Source organism: Jaculus jaculus, chromosome 17, assembly GCF_020740685.1.
Source record: "Jaculus jaculus isolate mJacJac1 chromosome 17, mJacJac1.mat.Y.cur, whole genome shotgun sequence".
Classification (NCBI taxonomy): Eukaryota; Metazoa; Chordata; class Mammalia; order Rodentia; family Dipodidae; genus Jaculus; species Jaculus jaculus.
The window spans coordinates 60,228,234-60,244,045 of NC_059118.1; the positions used below are offsets into that span (position 1 = coordinate 60,228,234).

Here is a 15,812-nt window from a genome sequence, read left to right on the forward strand (position 1 = left end):
TTCTATTGCTTATGTCTATTCAACCTTGTTTTAATTCTTTTTAAAACTTCCTGCCTTGGTGGCTGGGCAGATGGATCAGTGGCTAAAGGTGATTTCTTGCAAAACCTGCCAGCCTGGGTTTGAATCCCAATTACCTACATGAAGGCAGGTACACAAAGTGGCACATGTGTCTGGAGGTTACAGTGGCAAGAGGAGCTGTGTGCCCTCACTTTCTCCCTTCCTCTCCCCACATGAAGCCAGACGCACAGAGTGATGCGTGAATCTGGAGTTCATTTACAGTGGCAGGAGGCCCTGACACACCCATTCTCTGTCTTTTCTCTTTCGCTCTGCATGCAAATAAATAATAATTAAAAGAAAATAACAGTATTGGCTTCAAGCCATAGGCTTGATGGGAACTGCTCTTGTCAGCTGGTGGTCAGGTCTACATAGTAAAGGTCTCTGTATTTCGGAGTGTTTAAAAAGTGAAGATTATCATCAGGAGCAAAAGCGGCCATGAGCTCGTGGGTTGATGCTGTGAGACACCTTCACGTTGAGAGGGTGGTGAGAGGGCTGGGGGGCTGGGGGCTGGGGGGGCTGCTCAGCGGTGGGGGCTTTGCTTGGCACGCACAATTCCCATCCAGAATGGGCGAGGGAAAGGGAAAGAAGATGGGAATAAATAGGGGACAGTGAGACTGGAGATATTGCATCTGATATGGTGAAAATTTAGGCCAAGGAGATTTTTGGTCTGTTTTGTTTTGGTGGTGAGGATATAACTGAGGGGCCTTGGTAGTGCTAAGCATGCGTTCTCGGTGAGCTGATCCCCAGCCCCTCCTTTCCCTTCTCTGAATGGCTTAGTCTGACCTTGTTCAACAAAGGCTGGAGGGAGCTGAGGATGCATATGGGGAAAATACATGTGCCAAGGGGAATTTCTTGTTCATTTTGACCTCAATTAACTTATAAAACATATAAGAAATTATATGCAAATAAGTACCAATTATTTTCTGTCTAGATCTTTGCTGTGTTTGTAGTCTTGACATCTAAGTTCTCCCGGGTCATTTGCTCTTTGATGCCCTACATTGACCCTCACCTTCAGTTTATCTGGAGCCACCAATCTCTGCTGTCAGAGCAGCCAACTGGAGAGCAACCGTCTTCATATGCATTCCGGGAGCAGACCCCACTGCCCATGGACACTTCCTCCTTGCCTAGAGTCAGTGACAACAGCACCTCGTAAATTATTAAATATGTTGCCTTTGGACATCACTTGGGCAAAAGGACCGGGGAGCTATTAAATTCACAATGTGCGTTCTTAGCGATTTCAACATGTCTCTTAAGGATTGCATGTACAACCCTTACTAGAGCTGTATGTGGTTGAAGTTACAGACTACACAAATCCCTATGTCAAAGTTCTCCTTGGATCTCTTTTAGGGCAAGGGTCTTGTGAATTTAGATATTGGGAAAAATCAAGTTAGGCTAAGGGGTACAAAAGTATAAGCACTGTACTAATTTATATGTTCATTCAGTAACTGTTCACCTATGTACCTATCATGTTTCTTAGGTACTGGAATCTCTGATAGATATGATATATCTAAGAAATGGTATTGAAATAAGATTACACATATAAAACTGTTTCATGTCATCAATGGCATATACTTTATCACATTACAGAGTCATAATTATCAACATTTTTGTTCTTAAGGCTTAGGGTAATAGAGGCATTTTGATGTCAAGTTTATGCCAGGAAGTAGGAGTATCTGAAAATAAGATAGCAGAATGACAGGGACAAAAGTTGAGCCAACAAGCCTCCTTGTTGCATTGAAAGAACCTGGAGTAGTGGTACATGCCTGCAGTCCTAGAATCTGGGAGGTTGAGGCAGGAGGATTGGGAGCTGGGGGCCAGCCTGGGTTACAAAGCCAGACTATTGTCATTGTCTAATAATAAAGAAAGAGAAGGAAGGGGAAAAGTGTTGGCCTTTTGATGGACAATAATGTGGGTGCATTCTTTGCATATAATTCTTATACTTTATAAGTTAATTGAGGTCAAAATCAACATGAAATTCCCCCTGGCACATGTATTTTCATTGTATACATCTTTAGTTCCCTCCAGCCTCTGTGGAATGAGGTCAGGCTAATCTATTCAGAGAGGAAAAAAAAAGTGGGGCTGAGGTGTAGCTCAGCAAGAGTGCCCAAGACCTTCAGTTTTATCCCCAGCATCAAAATGTGCATTGCTAATGTGGGGATCAGGTTTAGAAGCACAGTGTGTTCTTACATGACTGAGACCCTGGGTCTGATCCCACGCACGTGGGCAAGCATGTGTGCAGATATGCTTAGGTGCACACACACACATAGATCCAGGTAACTCAGCAGCCCTCATTCACATTTAAGGGCCATCTGTCCACTGGAAATAAGTGATTGTGGGTAAGTTGTTGTGTGAACATAAATGTCCTATAGAACGATATTGTCACCTACTTAACATTTCTTCATCAACAGCCCAAGGGCAAAAGAACCTTTATGAAAACCTTTAAAAAAGTACAGCTATTGCTGTTGAAAGTGTTAGTCCTCTCTAAAATGCTCCTTGTGAATCCTTGTTAACTTGGGTCTTTTTGTCTTATCTGTGTCCACAAGGATATTTTCCCTGTGTTTATTCTCCTAGAATTTCATCAGTGAATGTCAAATTCATGGATCTCAACTCTTCAGGAGTTTATAGTCATCTTTCCATTGATATAACCGATATTACAGCACCTACCCAATGTATAAAGAGGACAAGTTTATTTTGCCCACAGTTTTGTCAACTGTCCTTTGTGATTGTGACTGGGGCCTGTGGTGGCAGGCCATTGTGCAGTTCATGGTTGAGTAAAACTGCTCATCTCATGGCCAGAGAGTGAAAGAGAGGGAGAGGAGTGAGCTGCGGTCTCTTTGCTCCCTTCCAGGGCTCACTCCCGTGGCCTTGGCCCACTTGTTAAAGTGTCCACTGTCTCTTGGCAGCATTACCCTATGAGCCACACCTTTAGCAAATGGGCTTTTGGGGTATACTTGAGACCCAAACTATATTTATCATATTTATTTTCTTGCTATTTAGCCCAGTCTGGCTTTGAACTCATGATCTTCAATCTTATAGTGCTGGGATTATAGGCATGTACCACCATGCCCAGTTTAGCTGTCAGCTTTTGTAAAATGCCTCACTACCTTTAAAAACTTATTATTTTATTTTATATTATTTAAAGATGTTTATTTATTTGGAAGTGGAGATAAATAGATAGATTGATTGATAGCTAGCTAGATGATGGAGTCTACAAATGAACTCTGGGTGCATGTGCCATCTTGTGCATCTGGCTTTACGTGAGTACTAAAGAATTTAACCCAGGCCAGCAGATGTTGCAAGCAAGCCTTTTAACTGTTGAGCCCTCTCCTCAACCCATTTTAATGTTTTTATTTTTATTTGTTTATTTATTTGAGAGAGGAAAAGGGGAGAGAGAGAGAGAGAGAGAGAGAGAGAGAGAGAGAGAGAGAGAGAGAAAGAATGGGTACCCCAGGGCTTCCAGCCACTGCAAATGAATACATGCATGCACCATCTTATGTATCTGGCTTACATGGATCTTGGGGAATCAAACCAAGGTCCTTTGGCTTCACAGGCAAACACCTTAACTGCTAAGCCATCTCTCCAGACACACACACACACACACACACACACACACACACACACACACACACACATATTGGAGGTAGGGTCTCATTCTAGTCCAGGCTGACATGGAACTCACTATGTAGTTTCAGGTTGGTCTTGAACTCACAGTGATCCTCATAATTCTGCCTCCTGAGTGCTAGACTTAAAGGCTTGTGCCACCAAACCTAGCTAAATTTTCAAAATCAACAATAATTCATAATTTTCGAGGCCAGCAGCCTTGACATAAAAATTACTAAAAATTGGGGTCAGGGACCTAGTAAACGAATCAGATTCATTTTGTATGAACTACTGAGACATCAGGAATTCTCTGTCTTTGTCTTTTTATGTACTGAAAGATGCAGTCTTTAGGATGCTGAGAATGAAATAAAACCCTGAGATACTGGTAACGGAAGTAACTGCTACCTGAGATGCCAGGTCAGAGCTGTCACGGAAGACTTTATCCTGCCCTTGATCTTCCTGGTGGAATGTGCTTCTTTTGTAGGCACTGCAGAAGAAAGCTTCGAATCAATACCATGGGAGAAATGGAAGCAACAGACATCCTCCCTCTGTGACTCAGAAGTGATGAGAATCACACCCCTCACTCCTCACGACCTGCTGGAGGGGTTTAGAGTCTTGGTGGTTGAACTATTCAGAGTTTTGGGAAACAGGTGGATGATGAGCCCCATGCACAGCCTCAGGCTGGGGGCCCGTGGGTTGTTTCTACTTGAATTGGTGGTGGGGATGTGCCTCCCCTTCTTACCCCTTCTCCTGCCAGGGGCTTGAGGGTACCATCAGCGCCTTTAGCTGCCAGGTAACATGGGGCTTTGGCTAAAACCTGCCAAGGTAGGAACCTGGTAGTGCCTTCTGCTTAAACTATTCTTTCCTTTTTTCTTGGCTTATGCATGTTGGAAGTTTCTTCAAAGAACTCCCATTCTATAATCTCTTCCACGAATATTCCAATATCCAGTGATCTTTGGCCAACAAGATCTCTAGGACTAGACTCCATCTGGGACTTGTGGCTCTTTGTTGTGTTATTTCTGTGCTTTACCTCCTGTAGCCAGTTTGTGGTTTCAATTGGCAGAGACTCTTGCATTTGCTTTTTGCTTGTGATTTCTTTTTTGTTCCTTTTAGTGCCTTCCCACATGGTATGGTTGAGCTAATGTCTTAGGGCATGCTTTATACATGCTTGGTTTGTCTACATGTCACCCTTGAAATTCTAGTACCTTTTCTTTTCTTTATTTTTAAATATTTTTTATTTTTTTTATTTTTATTTTTCAAGGTAGGGTCTCACTCTAGTTCATGCTGACCTGGAAGTCACTATGTAGTCTCAGGGTAGCCTGGGAACTCACAGTGATACTTCTACCTCTGCCTCCTGAGTGCTGGGATCATAGGCTACTTTTCTTTTCCTCTCCTCTCCTCTCCTCTCCTCTCCTCTCCTCTCCTCTCCTCTCCTCTCCTCTCCTCTCCTCTCCTCTCCTCTCCTCTCCTCTCCTCTCCTCTCCTCTCCCTCCTCTCATCTCCTCTCCTCTCCTCACCTTTCCTTCTCTTCCCTTCTTTCTCCTTCCCCTTCCTTTCCCCCTTCTTTTCTCTTCCTCTTCAATTTTTTTTCTCTCTCCCCTTTCTGCCTTCTTCCCTTTCCTCTTTACCCTTCTCTTTCTTACTTTACTTTCTGCTTTTTCCTGTTTCTCTTGCCCTCCCTTTTTCCCACTTCTTCTTCTTCCATTTCCTTCCCCTTCCCTTCCCCTTCCCTTCCTTTCCTCATCTTTTTTTTTTTTTTGGCAGTGTTGAGGCTGGAACCCAGGACCTCATATACATACCATGGAGCTACATCTCTAGCTGGAAATTTCAGTTCTTGACCATCTGAGTGAGAGAGTCCTAACTCTTCTTAACACACGAGTTTTGTTTTTTGATTCAGAAAACATGATCGTGGTACCTTATCATAGTAACTTCTCCAACCTAGCAATAGTAAGAGTCCGAGAGCTCTCTACCTTTTCCTACCTGACCATGCCTAGGCTGGGTCTGGGACTTTGAAGTCACCTGCTGTGGTAATTGAGGATACCTCTAGGCTGATAAGGGGAAATGCCACCTCTTCCTAGCTCCCACCTCAGCATATCACCAAATTCTCTCCATCAAAGGCCAGTTTCTCTCTTTTCCTATAAAATCCTCTCCCAGGCCCCCTTTTGTCCATGTGGCCCTCCTGCTCTTCCCTAGCATGTCCCCCTCTCTCGACACCCTGCGTCTCTCTCTCTCCTTCCTTAGGGTTAGATGCCTCTCTCTCCCCATGGTTTCAGATCCCACCAGCCTCTCCTGACATTACAGTGAAGTCTTGAACTCAGGAAATCCCATCAGATCTGCTGTACCTCTTTTGGACACATACTCCAAAGACTCCTATATATCACAATGACACTTGCTCAACCATTTTTATTCCACTCTACTCACAGTAGACAGGAACGGGAAGCAGCCCAGATGCCCACAACAAATGAATGGTGAATGAAGACGTGGTGCATAGACCCAGTGTAATTCTACTCAGCAGTAAGGAAATATGAAGCAATTAAATTTGCAGGGAAATGGAAGGACTTGGAAAAAAAAATCATGCTGAGTGAGGTCACACAGGCTCAGAAAGACAAATGCCACATGACTTCTCTCATATTCATTTCCTAACCTGGCCCAGCTGGTCAGTTAATTGTAAGCCATAATAAGTATCTATAATAGAGACATGGCATTACAATGAAGATAGGAAGAAGGGGAAATGGTCAGGGAAGGGAGGAAGGGCTACTGGACAACAAGTTAATGATCAGCAAAAGGAAAGCAAGGAGGGCTGGAGAGATGGTTTAGTGGTTAAGTGCTTGCCTGTGAAGCCTAAGGACCCTGGTTCAAGGCTCAATTCCCCAGGACCCATGTTAGCTAGATGTACAAGGGGGTCACATGTATTGAGTTCATCTGCAGTGGCTAGAGGCCCTGGCATACCCATTCTCTCTCTCTTTGCCTCTTTCTCTGTCTGTCACTCTCAAATAAATAAATAAAAATGAACAAAAAACAGAGAAAGAAAATAAAGTATGGAAAGGCCTAGCGGGTGAAGGAAGGGAGGCATGAGTGGTGGGGGACACAAAACTAATGGCAACATGAATCAATCCCATAGAAACCTTCTTTGAGATCCCACTCTACAGGTCATTACCCTCAACAAGGGGGAGTGGGACATGAACAGAAGAGTTCCATAAAAGATGGAGAAAGAGTTAACCTAAAACCATGAACACTGGCTGGGAATCCCCAGGGCTGGAATTGGGTCCCGCCTCTCACAGTGAGCTGTTGGTGAGGGAGACACAAGTTCCCCAAAATAAGATAGGCCATTGCCAAAACAGCTGGTTACCTGCAAGAGCTAAAAGGTAAATCCCTATTGTTGAAGACACCACAGCCTGCAGCCACAGGACATCAAGTGACCGTGCTGGAACTTAGAGGGAATCCCGTTCCCTCCAGGCCAGCCTTCACAGTGCTGGAAACTGCTGTGAGAGCTGCTGGAGACTAGCAGTTGCCAACTGATTGATTAAGCAGGAGATCCTGCCAGTCACGAACTCAAGCAACTGAGCAAGAAGTACATGCTTGTGCAATGATGGCACACAGCCGACGTAGGCAACCGACTGCTCACAGATTGGACATGAGACCCATTCATGGGGGTGAACTCATGTCTGGCTCTAGGAACGAAGCCAGATTCCCTAGAACCAGAATCCAATAGGCTCCAGAAAGAACCTGCACTGTTCTCTAACTAACAGGAATGAATATGCACATCCTTATGTTTCTAATGACTAGGCTTATCTCTTTTCATTCAAACTGTTCTCACTTTTGGTTGGAGAGTCTGTTCTATTTTACAGCTGGAAGAGAATACAGGGAGAACAAGAATACATCAGCACATCAAGAAGAGAGAACTGACTGTCTCTCAGGAGATGGGTCACCTCCACCTCATCTATCTGGGCCCAGCAGTCATTACAGGGGGAGTGGTGACATGAATACTGCTCTCACAGCTAGACTGAAAACCAGTTCCGGGAAAATGGCAACAGACACTGTGGTCACTCAAACCTCATCCAAACAGAGGTCCAGAGTAAGTGCGATCTCTATCTTGCCCACCACGGCTCAGGGAGCATCGAGGAAGAGGAAGGGGGTGGGGGGAGGATTGCAAAAGCCCCAGGGTAGGTGGGAATTCCCAGAGACACCATGTTTCCCCTTCTACACAGGGACTGATTGAGGCCTCTTGGACCCCAGAATAAACACCAATGACCCCACCAAAGAACTTCAGCAAAGTTGGGGTGAGGGAGAGGGGGTCTATATGTGCAACCTTTTAATAAAAAAAATCAGTAAATTAGAGCTGGATGTGTTGACACATGCCTTTAATCCCAGCACTCTGGAGTCAGAGGTTGGAGGATTTCTGTGAGTTGTGAGGTTGAGGTCACCTTGAAACTACATAGTGAATTCCAGGTCAGCTTGAGCTAGAGCAAGACCCTCCCTTGCAAAACAAACAAACAAACAAAAATCAATAAATTAAAACAAGAAAAACTTCTCTCAGTGCCTTACTCTTGATTCCAAAATCTAACAACCTTAAAAAAGAAATTCCTTTACTTAGGATTGAACCCAAGGCTTCATACGTGACAGGCAAGAACTCTGCCAATAAACTACATCTCCAGTGCTTTCTTCAGCCCTACTTTTTATTTTGGGATAAGGTCTTGCTAAGCTGGCTTCAAACTCATTCTGTAGCCCAACCAGGACTTGAGCTCTCAATCCTCTGGCATCAGTGTCCCGAGTAGCTGGGGTTACAGACTGTGCCACCAGGTCCAGGCCACACAGTACTCTTTATCAAGGTGTTGATGGCAGAATAACTTCTCAGCCAGTTGCAATAGGCAAAGCTCTCTTTCACAGAAGTGGCAGACATACTGGTCCTTGTTCTCCTAGAACACATTGTGCTTTTTTTTTTTTTAAATTTATTTGTTTTATTTATTTGCAAGCAGAGAGAGACACACACACACACAGAGAAATAATGGATGTGCCAGGGCATCTAGCCACTGCAAACAAATTCCAGATGCATGTGCCACTTTGTGCTTTATGTGCGTACTGGGTAATCGAACTCAGGTTGTTAGGCTTTGTAGGCAAGTGCCTTAACTGCTGAGCCATCTCTTCAGCCCCACACCATGCTCTTCTCATCAGCCGCCAAGGTCAGCTCCCAGTAAGAAAAGCTTGAGGTCTGTTCTCTCAAGAGACTGATCCTTCGCGGGCTCCACCCACACTGAGTTGGCACACACGTATTTTCAGGTGTTCTCGGGAATGTGGTTCGTTCCTTTGCTGAACTGGTTTTGCTTATGATCAATGGAGTGTCGAGTGCGCCAGGGTGTGGGTCTAAAGTTGTATGAGCATCTGAATGAGACCCCCAATGCCTCAGCTAAAATTGTGACCTACATATGCTGGCATCTATACAAAGGAGAGACTGGCACCAGCTGAACAGGGCAGAGGAGGAAGAGGCCTGGTAAGCATTGCTTCTGTTCCAGGACTCTTGGATTTATCTGGCTGTGGATGTAGACAGGTGTGCAGTCATTTTTTATAATGGGTTTTAAATTCAGTATAAGCTGGAATCCTTTGGAAAGTGAAAAGGTATTCTATTACTCTTCCTCGTCATCTCCTTCTCTTTCCCCTTCCTCATGCCACCTTGTGCATCTGGGTTACGTGGGTCCTGGAGAGTCGAAGCTGGGTCCTTTGGCTTTGCAGGCAAACGCCTTAACCATTAAGCCATCTCTCCAGCCCATCCACAAGGTTTAGATTCTCATATAAAGATTGTATATGTTTATAGGGCTCAGTGTACTATTTCCATGTGTGATGTTGGTTTTAAGTGTCAGCCTGGCTGGGTGATAAGTCCCCAGTTAAGCAATCAAGCACTCGCCGGGTGTTGCACTGAAGGTGTTTTGTAGATGTGCGCACATTCTGTAACCAGCTCACTGTTGGGAATGGTGGGAGGGCCTCATCCAGTCCCCAGAAGACCTCAGGAGCAAATCCTGCGGTTTCCTGGGGAGAGGAATTTCCGTTGCATGGCTGTAGCTAAAGCTTGTGCCTGGTTCTCTAGCCTGCCAGCCTACCTTCCAGAGGTGAGACTGCTCAGCCCCATAACGGTGAGACTCTCCCTAAAAATAAATCTGTGAGGGCTGGAGGGATGGCTTAGCGGTTAAGACGTTTGCCTGCAAAGCCAAAGGACCCAGGTTTGATTCCCCAGGACCCGCGTTAGCCAGATGCACAAGGGGGCGCACGTGTCTGGAGTTTGTTTGCAGTGGCTGGAGGCCCTGGAGGGCCCATTCTCTCTCTGTGTCTCCCTCTTTGTCTGTTAAATAAATAAATAAATAAAATAAAATAAATTAAAAAGATAAATCAATGAAGCTGGGCATCGTGGCTCAAAGCTATAGCCCTATCACTTGGCAGGTTGAAGCAGGAGGATTGCCATGAGTTCAAGGTCAACCTGGGCTACAGAGTGAGTTCCAGGTGAGTCTGGGCTGGAGTAAGACCCTGCTTCAATCTCCTTCAAAAAAATTATATATGTAAGTATAATTTTTATTATATATATTATATATATACATCCCAACAAACAAAAAAACCCCAAATCTCTGTCTAAATCTAGGAATATTTATTTCCTTTTGACTTTTTTTTTTGTCTGTGAAGAGCTCTGGCTGACATATTCGTGCTGAGGTCCATGTTTGAATCCCAGCTCTAACCCTTGGTTCCTGTAATTCCCACCTGTTTGTCTTTAGAGAAGTCGCCCTTAAATCTCAGTGTCTCCCTTGTGAAATGAGAAGATAATAGCTAAGTACCCCCCCCCAGAAATGCTGAAGGGGTGAGAAAAACTGAAACACTGAAAGCGCTTTGCAAATGCCTCACCTGGCTTCAGGAGAAACGGCAGGTCTCATTATTTCTAGGTAGGTCATTTTGTGTGGCTCAGTGTGTCTGAGGCATGGAGGTAGTGGGAAATCATGGGTAGTGCCAGTTTCAGCTTTTCTGGGGCATAGTACCATGTCTGTCTCTAGAGGTGCTTTGACCCTGCACTTTCCAGCAACCCCCCCAAATAAGCAGAGGGTTGTTTTGCAGCCACTAGCCAGCCAGTGAAGTGGGTCACCCCCAAATGCGACAATGTTGCTAGCAATAGTGGAGACACAAGAAACTGCCCATAGGTTGTTGCAATGACTGAGGGCTCAGGGTACCTTGGGCTTCTGCTTGAACCAAAGCACTGTGTGTATCATGCAAGAAGCAAGAGGCGGAACCCTGGGCACCACCCGTCTCAGAGTGCACCAGGGCCTTGCCACGGATGTTCCTTGGCCATAGGGGACCGCTTTACAGAGGTGCCCTCGGAGGAATAGGTGCTGTGTAAGCCGCTCAGTGTCTCAGTTGGTAACCTTGCTCTGTGTGTCTGTGTATCAGCCTGCAAGGTACACAGGGGCCTGTGTGGCACAAGTTAGCTGAATGAAAAGGCCAGTGCCCAGCCCCGCATCCTGTACTATGCTGTTCCTAAGACGGACATTGGAGGGACCCGTGGCCCCAGGGCCAACTGAGGGGCAGGCCTCCCATGTGCCTTTGCGCAGGGCTCAGTAACTGGGTTGGAATGGAGTTGTCTTCTGTGTGGACATCCCCAGAGGTGGCTCACAGCTGTCCTGAGTGTTGGATGATGAGAAGAAAGCTTGCAAGGGCTCTGGGGGTGAGGTGGGGTGGGCAGCTTCTGATGGTGGTGGTGCGTTTAAGGTTGCTTGACTATAGATCAGCAAGGCTGTTGACACCTAGGAAAGGAGCCCATGAGACAGATTTCAGTTGGAGAAGGATGCTTGTATATAATAGGAATAAGCTCTGTAAACATGGAAAGCGCAGGGTTGGAGAGATGGCTCACTTGCAAAGCCTGACCGCCAAGGGTTAGTTTTCCAGTACCCAGATGCACAAAGTGGAGCATGTGTCCCAAGTTTGTTTGCAGTTGAGGGCTGGAGAGATGGCTCAGCCACCGAGGTGCTTGCTACAAAGCCTAAGGGCCCGCGTTCAGCAGCCCATACCCACACAGAGCCAGATGGCGCATGTATCTGGAGTTTGTGTGCAGTGGTCAGAGGCCCTGGTGTGCCCGTTCTCTATCTCCTCCACTTCTAAAAAGTAAATAAGATCTCAAAAAATAATAGGAAATTGTTAAAATAAAAAAGAGAGCTCACTTTGGCAACACATATACTAAAATTGGAATGATACAGAGAAGATTAGCATGGCCCCTGTGCAAGGATGACATGCAACTTTGTGAAGTATTCCATAATTTTTATTTAAATATATTTTTTTAATTTGTTTATGAGAGAGACAGAGAGAGAGAGAGAGAGAGAGGGAGAGAGAGAGAGAGAGAGAGAGAGAAGGAGGGAGGGAGGGAGGGAGAATTGGCACTCCAGGGCCTCCATCCACTGCAAACAAACTCCAGACTCATGTGCCACCTTGTGCATCTGTCTGACATAGGTCCTGGGGAATTGAGCCTGTGTCCTTTGGCTTTAGAGGCAAGAGCCTTAAACAGTAAGCCATATCTCCAGTCCAGTATATATTTTTCAAGTTTTTTCTTAATTTTTTTGTTTGTTTTTATTTATTTATTTGAGAGCAACAGACAGTGAGAGAAAGAGGCAGATAGATAGAGAATGGGCATACCAGGGCCTCCAGCCACTGCAAATGAACTCCAGATGCATTTGCCACCTTCTGTATGTGGCTTATGTTGGTACTGGGCTTCACAAGGCAATCACTTAACCACTAAGGCATCTCTCCAGCTTGTCAGACCATTATTTTTTTTTTTTAATTTTTATTAACATTTTCCATGATTATAAAATATATCCCATGGTAATTCCCACCCTCCCCACCCCCACACTTTCCCGTTTGAAATTCCATTCTCAATCATATTACCTCCCCATTACAATCATTGTAATTACATATATACAATATCAACCTATTAAGTATCCTCCTCCCTTCCTTTCTCCACCCTTTATGTCTCCTTTTCAACTTACTGGCCTCTGCTACTAAGTATTTTCATTCTCACACAGAAGCCCAGTCATCTGTAGCTAGGATCCCCATATGAGGGAGAACATGTGGCGCTTGGCTTTCTGGGCCTGGGTTACCTGACTTAGTATAATACTTTCCAGGTCCATCCATTTTTCTGCAAATTTCATAACTTCATTTTTCTTTACCGCTGAGTAGAACTCCATTGTATAAATGTACCACATCTTCATTATCCACTCATCTGTTGAGGGACATCTAGGCTGGTTCCATTTCCCAGCTATTACAAATTGAGCAGCAATAAACATGGTTGAGCATGTACTTCTAAGGAAATGAGATGAGTCCTTTGGATATATGCCTAGGAGTGCTATAGCTGGGTCATATGGTAGATCAATCTCTAGCTGCTTTAGGAACCTCCACACTGTTTTCCACAATGGCTGGACCAGATTGCATTCCCACCAGCAGTGCAGAAGGGTTCCTTTTTTTCCACATCCCCGCCAACATTTATGATCATTTGTTTTCATGATGGTGGCCAATCTGACAGGAGTGAGATGGAATCTCAATGTAGTTTTAATCTGCATTTCCCTGATGACTAGTGACGTAGAACATTTTTTTAGGTGCTTATATGCCATTCGTATTTCTTCCTTTGAGAACTCTCTATTTAGCTCCTTAGCCCATTTTTTGATTGGCCTGTTTGATTCCTTATTAGTTAACTTTTTGAGTTCTTTGTATATCCTAGATATTAATCCTTTATCAGATATATAGCTGGCGAAGATTTTTTCCCATTCTGTAGGTTGCCTCTTTGCTTTTTTCACTGTGTCCTTTGCGGTGCAAAATCTTTGTAATTTCATTAGGTCCCAGTGGTTAATCTGTGGTTTTATTGCCTGAGCAATTGGGGTTGTATTTAGAAAGTCTTTGCCAAGACCAATATCAGACCATTATTTTTAAGAAAAAAAGAAATTAAACGAGCAGTTGGTTTCCCCCATAATAGTCATACGACAATGCCATCAGGTACGTCTTGCCTGACTGGTCAGTTGTGTAACAAGCAGGGAGTATCTACTGTTGGGTTACACTGTTGATAACTTTTGTCCCTTAGTTAAAAAAAAAAAAAGTAATTCAAAGTTATTAGTGATCAAAATAGCAAGAGATCCTTAGAATGAGTTGTTCAAATCTTTAGTTTCACCAAGAAAGCAATCAGACATCATTGACACAAGTAGCAATTTAACTAAGGTTAAACAGCTTGCAAGGAGGATGGTAGGGGAGGCAAGATTAGAACTCAGGACCCTTTGTAATAGGCAAACTTTTCTGTGCAATGACGATCTCTCTCTGTCTTCTCTCATGCACCCATGTGCTGGACATACAGGCCTATTTCACCACTGCACTCATCTTATTCTAGCCCAAACATAATGTAAGCTTAATAGCTGCATAAAGAAGTAGAAGGAAGTAGGTAAAATTAAATTTACTAATATTATGCATGTCAGTATATGAAAAAAGTATTATAGTCAGCCAGGCGTGGTGGCACACATCTTTAATTTCAGCACTTGGGAGGCAGGGATAGCAGGATTGCTGTGAGTTTGAGGTCAGCCTGAGACTACATAGTGAATTCCAGGTCAGCCTGGGCTAGAGTGAGACCCTACCTCAACCACCCCCCAAATATTATACTGAAACATCTAATCATTTTTTTTTGTTCTTTATTTACTTAAGAGAGAGAAAGAGGAGAGAGAGAATGAGAATGAGCTAGCTTGGACCTCTGCTACTGAGCCATCTAGCTTTACGTGGGTACTAGGGAATTGAACTTGGGCCGGCAGTAGTTGTAAACAAACTTTACTATAAAATAATTAATGATGGGCTGGAGAGATGGCTTGGTGGTTAAGGCACTTTCCTGCAAAGCCAAAGGACCCCGGTTCAATTCCCCAGGACCTGTGTAAGCCAGATGTGCAAGATGGCACATGCATCTAGAGTTCATTTGCAGTGGCTGAAGGCCCTAGCATGTCCATTCTCTCTATATGTTTTTTTTTTCTCTTTCTCAAATAAATAACCATAAGATATTAAAAAAAGAGAAGTTAACATGTCATGCATGGTGGTGCACACTCTTAATCCTAGCCCTTGGGAAGCAGAGGTAGGAGGATCATCATAAGTTTGAGGTCACCCCAAGACGATGTAGTGAATTCCAGGTCAGCCTGGGCTAGGGGGAGGTCCTACCTTGAAAAAATAAAGTTATCAGTGAGATAATATTTTATGCTCCCATGCTGCACTTGAAAATTGTCATGCACATCCAGAACAGGGTCAAGAGTCTTGAGTGCCTCTGTATTGGGCAGTACAACTCTCACTCCTGGGAGGGCTGGGAGGCTCAGTTCTCTTTGTTAAATATGCTTTTGCATGACACCACATAACATGTTTCTCAGCGTCTTTATCTGAGACAGCATGCTATTTGGCCCCCAGGTACTTCATTGGTCTGTGGAGGCAATTAGTGAAAAAACGTCTGGGCAGGTGGGGAGGGAGGTCTTGTCTGTCCAAGTTCAAGGTGCTGTTCTCTTTTGTGTGTTTGTGGGGAAGTCCCATCAGCACCCATGGGAACAATGCATGGTGCAGTGATGCGAAGGCAGGCATTTCTCACTTGGCAGGACAGACGAATACCAGGTTACACACAGGGTGTGATCTTCCACGTGGGTGGGGACTTTCTGTGGAGGACCGCAGAAATGCAAAGTGTGGTTGCACTATCAGAGGTGAAGGTCGAGTTCTTGGCAGGCTGTTGGGAAAGGAAACCCCAGGGAAGAAAGGCTATTGTATTCAGAGTATACCTGTGCCCACCGTCCCCTCATGATGGGGCACTTGAACGGGGCAAGCTGAACATGGTTACTGTCTACAGAATGGTTAGTTCAAGTTTGCCTTTTACATTGCTGGGTCCCAGAAATGCCAAACGTTTGCTGATGCAACACTGAGCCCTTGGCTCGACTATGCAGTCTTGAGCGCCACAGCTTGCCAGTTTAGCCAGTGGCACAGAACAGTTGTATATGAAGCAGCCTGGAGTAGTGAATACCAAATGTGGATGATTTGGAAACTTGAAAATATATCTACAGCCAGGCGTGGTGGCGCACACCTTTAATCCCAGCACTCGGGAGGCAGAGGTAGGAGGATCGCCATGAGTTCAAGGTCACCCT

The 15,812-nt window shown here is 44.7% G+C and overlaps 1 non-coding gene across 1 annotated transcript; it reads left to right on the top strand.

Moving 5' to 3' along the window:
* The first annotated feature begins 11,835 nt into the window (after positions 1–11,835).
* Positions 11,836–11,942, top strand: LOC123455627. Its single transcript, XR_006634017.1, has one exon. It is a non-coding gene; the product is annotated as a U6 spliceosomal RNA (small nuclear RNA).
* Positions 11,943–15,812: the final 3,870 nt, after the last annotated feature.